This window comes from Tiliqua scincoides, chromosome 1, assembly GCF_035046505.1.
Source record: "Tiliqua scincoides isolate rTilSci1 chromosome 1, rTilSci1.hap2, whole genome shotgun sequence".
NCBI lineage: Eukaryota > Metazoa > Chordata > Lepidosauria > Squamata > Scincidae > Tiliqua > Tiliqua scincoides.
In genome coordinates this window covers 222918365-222928851 of record NC_089821.1, presented here as the reverse complement: position 1 = coordinate 222928851, position 10487 = coordinate 222918365, and the positions used below count along the sequence as shown (strand labels likewise).

At 42.1% G+C, this 10487-nt stretch overlaps 1 pseudogene; it reads right to left on the bottom strand.

Moving 5' to 3' along the window:
• Positions 1–949: 949 nt before the first annotated feature.
• Positions 950–1066, bottom strand: LOC136638034 (5S ribosomal RNA; annotated as a pseudogene).
• Between the last annotated feature and the right edge of the window lie 9421 nt (positions 1067–10487).

Below are 10487 nucleotides of genomic sequence, written 5' to 3'. Positions count from 1 at the left end.
AGGGCTAAATGAAGGTCAGGATATCGGTGGGGAAAGTTCTGCTGATGCCCGCCCACAACATGTCCCTCTCAGGCCCCAATCCCCACATTCGATCCACCCACCCCATCCCATTCTGCTTACAGGTGGCTTGCTGGCTCCTGTGGGTGCAGTGGTGTGTGGCAGCAAGGCTGCGGTGCACTGTCTTTTGGGGCAGTGTATGCAAAATGGCCACCAACGGAGTGTTGCGCATTCCCCTAGCCAAAGTCAAAGATTGTTTATTGTAAAGCTAATAGCCATCACAATAAGATAAAACATGTAAATCCAAAAATACATCAAAGATACAAACAATGATAAAATGAGGTCAAAATCAAGCACAAAAGGCACCTACACCCATCATATTAAGGAATCTCCTTTACAATCTACCGCTATTTCCCCCAGGTAGTTGGCACGAATAGTTCTGGCAGCTTTGGCAAACAGCGCCACGCTATAGGTGACCGATGGGTCATAATCGGAAAGTAACCAATACAATTTCGTAAGTGTGTTCTCCCCTTGAAGGGTAGCCAAAATAGGCTCCAAAAATCTTATCCTAGGATTTTGATAAAGCTGACAATGAAGCAGGTAATGTACAATATCTTCAATCTGTCCTGCTCCGCAAATACAAAGCCTCAAATGCATGGGAATGGACATATATCTGCCATCTAGAACTGCAGTTGGCATGGTTTGAAAACGCAGTTCAGTGAACGCCTTTCTCAAGGAGGCAAAGGTAAGTGAATAATTTATATTGCACTCTTGAGTGACTTGGTTTCAAGAAACAGTACAACTGGGAGAAATTTGAAGATCTTACTATATCTAAATCCTGATCATTATCCAGTTTAAACATCCATTCCCTTAGCATTTGTTTTATTTCAGAAAAGACAAAAATGTCAGTAGAAATGGTTGGCAACCTTCAGTCTCGAAAGACTATGGTATAAGCCTACAGCACCTGGTATTCCCAGGCGGTCTCCCATCCAAGTACTAACCAGGCCTGACCCTGCTTAGCTTCCAAGATCAGACGAGATTGGGCATGTGCAGGGTAACAGTTGCTATCCTTGTCAGTAGAAAGGGCTTTAGATTTTAGGAGCATTTGCACCTGAGTGGCCCAGCCTCCTCTTCTCCACTGCTCAGCCAAACAGAGTTTAGGAAGACAATTTTCCGACATGTCCAGGACTCTCTTGTAATAAGAAATTATAGCCACGGCAGCCCTGGCCTTAATAGATACCATACCTGTCTCCATTCTAAGAAAAGCTGCTGGAGTAGATGGTGGAACAGCTAAAATGTGCCTCAAAAATTTATTTTGAGCAACTTTGGGAAAATATATGTTGTTCTGTTTAATACCCCAGATCTCTATACCATATAACATTTGGGAAATTACTCTTCCCGAGAAAACCTTTAAAGCTGGAATTACCAAGTTGCCTCCTCTAGAATGGAAAAATTTTAATAAGGCATAACTTGATTTTTGTGCTAATGTTTTAACATTCTGAAGTTGGAATTTCCAGCTGTTTCTTTCGTTGAAGAATACACCCAAATATTTAAAGGCAGGAACTTGTTCAATCTTGCGATCACCCAAAGTCCAACTACATTTTGGAGAATGCTTGCCAAAAACCACTATTTTGGATTTGGCGTAATTCACCTTCAATTGCTCCGAATCACTGAAATCTTGCAGCTTATTTAGGATTCTCTTAAGCCCTTTCCTATTCAAAGATAATAAAACAATGTTGTCTGCATAAATGAGGGTTGCAATCTTATGATTTCCAATTGAGGGGGGGAAATGATCTGCATGAGTTAGAACATTTACAATGTTGTTGATATAAAGATTGAAAAGAAGTGGGGCCAACAAACACCCTTCTCTAACACCTTTGGTAGAACAAATTTCCTCCGTCAGTCTACCATCTGCACTTATCCTTACCCTCAAGGTGGTATTGGTATATAATTATTGCATTAAAAGCAGCAACCTCCTATCAATATTAGTCCCAGCAAGCTTATCCCATAGACGATCCCTAGGGACTGTATCAAATGCAGAAGAAAAATCTATAAATGCTGCAAAGAGCCATTTAAATGGCCTACTTGTATATTTACAGATTAAATGATGAAGGACAAAGATTTGGTCCACTGTACTATGGCCTTTCCTGAACCCAGCTTGTTCTTGATGCAAAATATCATTTTCCTCAACCCACTTAACCAACTTCAGAAGGAGATAACGACAGTAAATCTTAGAACTAATATCCAGTAGACTGATTGGGCGATAATTCTGGGGGTTGGAATTATCCCCTTTTTTATAAACTGGAAAAATAATACTATGTCTCCAGCCTTCCGGGAAAAATCCTGTGGCATTAATGTAAGTAAACAATTTGGCAAGGAAAGGGGCCCACCATTCAATGTTGGTCTTATACACCTCAGGAGGAATCATGTCCTCACCAGGTGCTTTTCCTGTTGCTAAAGCATCTATAAGTTCACCAACTTCCTGTTCCGTGACTGGGGGCCATTCCGGTGTTAATGCCAAAAGTGACTGACTATTGCTAACATTATTTTGCCTGGCATTGGCATCACTGTCAAATATATTACTAAAATAGGAACACCATGTACCGGCAGCAATACAGTCATTCATTTTACAGCTAAGACCCGGGTTGGGAGGTGAAATTAAAGACCAAAACTTTTTTTCGTTCTTTTCCATGGCAGCCTTCCCCAATTCCTTCCACTGAGCTGACATGTATGCACTCTTTTTTTGCTTCAGAAGTTCCTTATATGTTGAACGAAATTGGGTCAAAGCATCTAAGTCTGAGGCTAGCCGAGTTTGTCTTAACTTCCTAATCAATTGAGTCAGATGTTTTTTGGCCAATCTACATTCCTTATCAAACCAGCTACTCTGGTAATGGGCAGAACCAGGTTCCCGTGACTTCTTAACTAATAAAGGCCTTAACTTTGAGATAAAATAGTTAAGGCCTTCAATAGGATCCATATCTCCTTTAACTATGTCTCTATGCAAAGCCACAAAATTAGGACTGTTTAATAATTCCCTGATTGATAAATCAATAGTGGGGGACCATTTCAATCATTTCCCCACAACAATAGTCCTCTCAGCCCAATCAGTAGAAATAGAAGGCAGCTGAGGGATTACTGTAGATATAGAGAGACACACTGGTAAATGATCACTATCAGGACAATCTAAGATGTCATAGTTCAGCTTAAAAGATAATAATCTGGTGGAACAAAAAATATAATCAATGACACTTGCTGCCCTACTGTTTTTTAAGAAAGTGAAATAACCCTTAGAATTATCCAGAAAACTGCCATGAAGGCATGTTAACTGAAAAGATGACATTAACTCAACTAACCTTCTACCTTGTGAATTAGCCACCCTATCTAAGGAGGAGTGATCAGATAAAAAAGCTTCATTATGATCAAAATACTTTCTACTAATACCCGAACCTACTCTGGAATTAAAATCACCACATAAAATTATAGCGGCATTCGGGTATTGCGATTCACAATAATATATAACCTCCTCCAGTTCTTCCCAGAAGGAGGTAACACTCCCAATATTATTAGGTGGACAATATACATTAAGGCAAACCAATGCATTTAACTCAGAGCCCCAGTTACCTATCAACAAAACAGATAAAATACAGTTGTTTTTGGACCAATAAATAACTTCTGCCACCACATCCAATTTGACAGAAACCATAATAGCTAGACCTCCTCTTGTTCTTCCTTTTACATGCGACTTAAGGGCAGGAAGCAAAAAGGAGCTGTACCCTTGCAACAACATGGGAACAGCATTAAGCGTCCAGGTCTCCTGCAGACAAAGAAGGTGAAAAGATGAAAGAAATTTCAAAAAATCCTGATCATAAGTCTTATTCTGCCAACCTGCAATATTCCAGGATAAAACAGTGAGTCATTGCAGGTCAAACTCTGCCTCTACCAAGGGATTAGATGGAGATAGAATAGGCTGTGATGAAGATTCCCGATCAACTTGCAGCATCATTTTGACAGGATTCCTATTGGAAGTTGACTTCAGCAACACCTTTTGTGTTACCTCTTTCATCGCAGCAGAAAACAAGGTTCCACCTGGTTTGGGAGAGGCCAAGTTGACTGATGGACTACATGATGTAATTTGCTTATGAGTTGTTGGGAACACAGTTAATTCATCAGAATGAGAGTCTGTAACAAAAAAGATTTCTGGAATGTGTTGCACTGGTGACCTACAAAACTCCGTCCTTAGCAATAGGGGATGAGTAAAAATACTGTTGGACTGTGGGTTGGACTCACCCAGCTCTAACTCCATATCCATAAGAACAGGATGAACAGCAGCATCAGACACCACAGGGCTCTTGGGGAGGGAAGCTGAATCAAGATCCATTTCACTTCCCAATTCCAACTCCATCCCAGGAACTGCCTGACTAGAGGAAAATTTTTTGAGTAGGTTTGTTAATCTGGCCTGTAAATAAACTGAGTCCTCCTCACCCAAAGATTGCCCAGCCGATTTCTCAACTGGTGGAGATTGAGAATCAGCCGGAGAATAATAATCATTAGTCCTAGACCTTACGTTAACAGTCTGCCTTCCCTTATTTATACAGAGGGGCCGAATGTGCAAGTTTTGAAAAATTCTATGTACTAAAATTTGAAATCTATCCTTCAGGCTCTCAGCAGCTCGTAAAAGTAGCCCTGGAATCCTTCTAGTTTTAAAAGTTAGAGACAGTCTCTTATATCCACGACAAGAAGGCAAAAAATAACGGCTTGTTAATTCAGAGGGATGAATAAATACCTTTAGCAGTTGAGATATTATAATATAATAATATAATATACAGTATTTATATACCGCCTTTCTTGGTCTTTATTCAAGACTTTATTCAAGGCGGTTTACACAGGCAGGCTTATTAAATCCACGCAGGGATTTTTACAAATTGAAAGAAGGTTCTCTCTTTCAAGAACCACCACATTCAAGCTGTTACACTCCGATCTGGTTTAACATTCTGGCCTCCATCCTCCCACGCTCCGAGCAGATGGAACAGCTCAGCTGCAGCTTGCCAGCTGCTTCAAGGTGGCGCGGTGCCGGTGGCCTCGAACTGGCGACCTTGTGGATGTTAATCTTCAGGCAAATGGAGGCTCTACCCTCTAGACCAGACCTCCTGCCCTATATAATATAGCTCTAATTATCAGCCGCTTACTCCTCCACCAAGCAGAGTCTGATACAGGAACAGAAAGCAAAACACAGTTTTGCTGTAAAATCAACTTCACTTTATTGTCCTCAGCTTCTGAAGAGGGGGTTAAACACGTTACTCCTGGTATTTCTTCATTTCCAACCCTGTGAGATCTTTTGTTAGAGACAGCCAAAGTCTGGGTTAGAGAGCCAATTGATGTTTCAGTCGAATTCAAACGACCAAGAATATACAAGAGGGTGTGACTGGATATCAAACAAGCCTCACTTAGTTGTTGGGTGAGTTGTACCATTTGTAATTGTAAGCATTTTTTGTTTCTAGCCAAAGGGTTTGTTCTTATTTTCTTCCTCTTATATATAGGCAGAGACCGTTTGATTTTCCGGGGAGGAGGGCTACCCGACACCACAGGACTATCATTAGTAATACACGGAGGCCTTCAAAGGGATATGCGTACCAGCAGAAGGAGATGGTAGAAATTTTTCAATCCTCAATTGCTTCGACCTTTTGTAAACACCCTCCTCCGACTTGATAGGACTTTTCCGAAATCTCTTCTTACCTCTTTGTGGAAAGGCACTCCCCGCGAGCAAAGACATAACGACCAATCCAAGACACAAAACAGCTCCGTTTACCCAATTAACAATCCACAACCATCCAGGCTTCAGAAGAAAACATATAAAAAGCTCTCAACCATAAAAACATAAAAAGTGGATCCAATATCAAAACAGCTGATATGGGGGGGGGAAAAAGGCCCCACATTAGTAAACAACAGCTAAAATCATGTAGAGCTATAGAGAAGCCTGCACCTGGTCGGCCATCTTATCTAGGACCCCCCCCCCCTCCCAGCCAGCTATTCCTTTGTCAGGGACGTTGTTGTTAAAGATCTCATTTAGATCTCAGTGAAATCTCCTCAGTTGGGAAACAGCTTGTGATTATTTTATGTGTTTTAAATGCAAGTACACCCTCACCTCCAGCTGACATCCTCCAGGAACACCCTCACATCCAGCTAAAAGAAGGGTGACCAATGTGGGGTGTGTGTCTGAGAAAGAGCGCTTAAGGCTGGGAGGTTCAGGCATCTCTCTGGAGTTCTGACATGAGGTAATAGATCAGCTGCCTGGTAGGAAGGCTCTTAACTATGGATATTTGAAAATAAAACAAAAATTGCAACAAAAGTGCCCTAAGTCTCCAGTTCAGGAAACTAAACCCCAACTTTCTCATCATATAAGGGAGTGGGGCATATTCAGTAATGTACCAGTGACTGTTCAGAACATTTTTACTTGGGCAGTTATTGGTGGCTCTGGATAAATAGGGAGTCATTCAGGTAGCATTGATTTTCTATTTCAGTTATTTTATGAGCCTCCCCCCCCCCCAATTTTGAATGCCATAATCTATTCTGACTTTTGTAGCATAATGCATCTGCAGCTAATCTAATCTGTAAACTACCTTGAACTCTTGGAACAGGACAGGAAACATATTTAAGTAAGCAAATAAAATACAGGTGATGAGAGTAACAGGAAGAGGCAAGGGGCCTGTGATTATATTTGTGTGAATGGTTTTGATTTGACTGAGGTTTCTGTCGTTTCCACCTCCCCCTCCCCACTCCATACGGAGGTTCAGTTACTTGCCTATCAATGACTAAACCTCCAAGAGAAAAACACAGCAGAAACCAGGGAGTTTTTGAACAGCTTCGATGCAATTCTGGCTCATTTGGAAACTTTGCTTCTGGCCTCCCTGCTAGACTGCTAGAAAAATGTCAGGACTGCACACAGAGAGCAAAAGAAACTGGCAAGACCAGAGACACCACACCTTTTTGGTGGGATGAAGGAACGGAAGTATGGGAGACGTTGCTTCCTCTGATCCACGGCCGAGCGCCTCTTCTCCTCAGGTGACAAGCACTGATCCATGAAGAACCTCCTTCAGTTCTGCCACCTCCTGACATATTGTCATGCTTGCTGCTTTGATGCTCCCCTGCATATTGTTTTGATCTCTCTCCCTTTTCAACATCAGCCAGGAACAATTCCACTGAACCTAGCAGTAAACAGGACTTTAAAGCTATTTTCTGGGGGTTTGCCTGTTTTCTTTTGAGAGGGACAGATGAGGAGCAACTTCACTTTTTGTTTTTGTCTCTAATCCTCTCGCTTCTTTAGTCCCAAATGATATTTTCATTAATAAATCCAATGAATCTTTTTGGAACGTTTCCACCACTAATTGTGTAGGGAAATGTCTATTAAAGACATTGGATACATTCTTGTATAGATTCCACGTCTGAGCCATTCACTTCCAGGCCTTCGTCCAGGTTTCCTTAGGGCAGGGAGCTTCAGCAGCTAATTAGAGGATGCACATAAGCCTCAGTCCTGAAGGACATTGTTCATTGCATTAGTTGTGCTGTGATGAATATGGAAGGATGCTGTAGGGGGATAAAACGCACAGGAGCAGAAGAAGTGCTTGGCCAAGGAACAGAAAGAAAAGAGCCAATGAAAGTCCAGCCACGGTCTGACACCCTCCTGCTGTCAAGATGCTTTTATCCTGGACTTCCAGTGCAAGATGGTGGATTGACAGACTGCAATTGTATCTCTCATCTGGTTGTTTTAATATGCTCTGAAGGGGACCTCTTCACAGACGTATTAGCAGGTAAAACACATGAACAATTTCTTTAATGAATGTTGGTGCCTTTTGTTGGCAACCTTCAGTCTTGAAAGACTATGGTATCGCGCTCTGAATGGTGATTCTGGAACTGCATCTAGCGTGGCTGAAAAGGCCCATTTGGGAGTGGCAATCCCTTCCACACTGGGAGCAAGTGTAGTGTGTCCCTGGTCTGTCTCCCTGGATATGGGCCTTCCTTCTTTGCCTCTTTGCCTCAGTCTGTTGGCAAAGTGTCTCTTCAAACTGGAAAAGGCCATGGTGCCCTGCCTCCAAGCAGAATGCTCAGAGGCCAAGGTTTCCCATCTGTTGAGGTTCATTCCTAAGGCTTTCAGATCCCTCTTGCAGATATCCTTGCAGCGCAGCTGTGGTCTACCTGTAGTGTGCTTTCCCTGCACAAGTTCTCCATAGAGGAGATCCTTTGGGATCCGACCATCACCCATTCTCACAACATGACCAAGCCAACACAGGTGTCTCTGTTTCAGCAGTGTATATACGCTGGGGATTCCAGCTTGTTCCAGGACTGTGTTGATGCCAAGGTACTGGCTATGATGCTGGGTAGCTGACTCCAACAGGTTATAAAAACATACTCTGATTGGGTGGGATTTACTGAAGGTAGACAAGGACCTGATGTTGTTATCATTAATTAAATGCAGATCTTAAAATATATTATTAATACACAGCAATATACATGCTTTATAACTGATCAGCTGCTGATCACTGTTGGAGACAGGATGCTGGAGTAGGTAGATTTTGTCTGGTCCAGGAGGACTCATTTTTTTAAACTTTGTAAGCATACCAATAGAATTGTTTTATCAAATGAACTTTGTGAACAACCAGTCTGACCAACATTACACACACACACACCCCTGTGGACCCCAATTCAACTAGTCATTTCTCCCATTCTCCTTGGATAGGATTGAACCCTTTATTAATTTAATGAAATTAAATTTTTCCTGCAGCTGGTGGGGAAAACAAAAATAGACCATGAAAATATATCAGAGCTGATAAGGGTTTGGTTAGGAGGAAGTTGGGGCAGGAGGGGGTGTCTTCAGGCACATGTGACCAGCGCCAGTATGCTATTGCATTCCTAGCCACCTGATACTTTCCCTTTCTCGCCTCAAACTTGCACCAGCTAAAAAACTGGCACAACTCCAAGGAAACCCATTAGTGATTTGGACATTTACAGTGAGGTAAGGGACAATATTTTCCCTTACCTCTCCCATTCCTTCTGATCTGACCCCCCACCACAGCATGCAGTGTAGCCCATTCTGGCACAGCTGCATACTGTGGCAGGGAAAAGGATAGTTTTGGGCTGTGTGTATTGGACTACAGCCTTTGTTAACATTTTGCAAGCCAGAAATGAGAGAGCTTGAGTATAGACATTGCATTTTTCTGTGAATTACCATGACCCAATGATACATAAAAACCTTCCAGAGAAATGCTGGAAAAATTGGTGATTGCATATATGTTATTGGAAAAAACCCTTGTATTTATACTACAGAGCAAATTCTGGTTTTGCTAATGCATCTATGAGAATCACAAAGAGATGATGCAAAGTAACAAACTGGTGATTTTAAAAAGACTGCATTTGCTTGCAAGGTCAGTACTACAGTCTGAGACTTCTATGTGAAGCAAATGAACAAGTATTCAACAGATAGCTATCCACCCCATCTGCAAGTCTGAAGTTCTGAACCTGCCTGGGTATAGATCCAAGGCAACCCATTGGGGATGTGGGAGATTACCCTGAGGTGTTCCCTTACCTTGAGGAGGCCTCCATGACTGCCCCCCCCCCCAGGATGCAGTGCATGCCCCATTGTCACGCCTGCATCAGCACTGGGGGAGTTAGGAATGTTATGTAAGGGGCCTATTACAACCCAAGTATCTCAGGATTGCTCACTACAGTCTGAACCTCCAGCTTCACCAGACACGTAATTGAAAATCCCTCTGCATTTGCGGTCCCAGGCAGGTAGGAAAAGCCAGAGGTCCACTGAGCCCCTGGAGAACCAACCATACATACCTGGTGGATGGCAGTTCACAAGTTGCATAAGCTTGCAAAGAGTGATTTGCGATGCAATTTCATAAAAGTGTCAAAATGCAGTTGCATGGCTTTATGGTTCTTTAACCTAGTTGCAACACCACCACTTGCATCAGCAGTGATTTTTATGTTATCTGTTATTGGTCTGCTATCGATAAATGAAGTCACACACTGCATGGTTTTAGCTGGAGCTGTTTTGTCAGCTGCACGAGGGACCAAGCATTAAAGTGCTAAAATTAGTTTGCACTGCAGTGGTAACAAATTAAAAATGGCACACCAAGTGGCACACACACATGCTGGCTGATTTATGAGGTCAGGAGTCTAAGAATTCATCACCTGGCATTATCTCTGCCCATAGTTAATGCCTCTTCTGTCACTGGGGCGTGAAAAAAATGATAGCAGTAGAGAAAGGTCTTCTCCAAAGACCAGAGCTGTGTACATTCTCCAACATACCTTTATATACGAATAGCCTCTGTGGCACAAAACTTCTGCTATGACAAGTGGCTTCTTTATGGTCACCTAATGATCCAATTTTCAAATTTATTTCCTTTTTTTCTTTTTTTAACATCTCTGTACCGAAATAGAAGCTTTAAATCTTTAAAACAGATTCGCTTCTCATATACTTCATTGTTAGCACG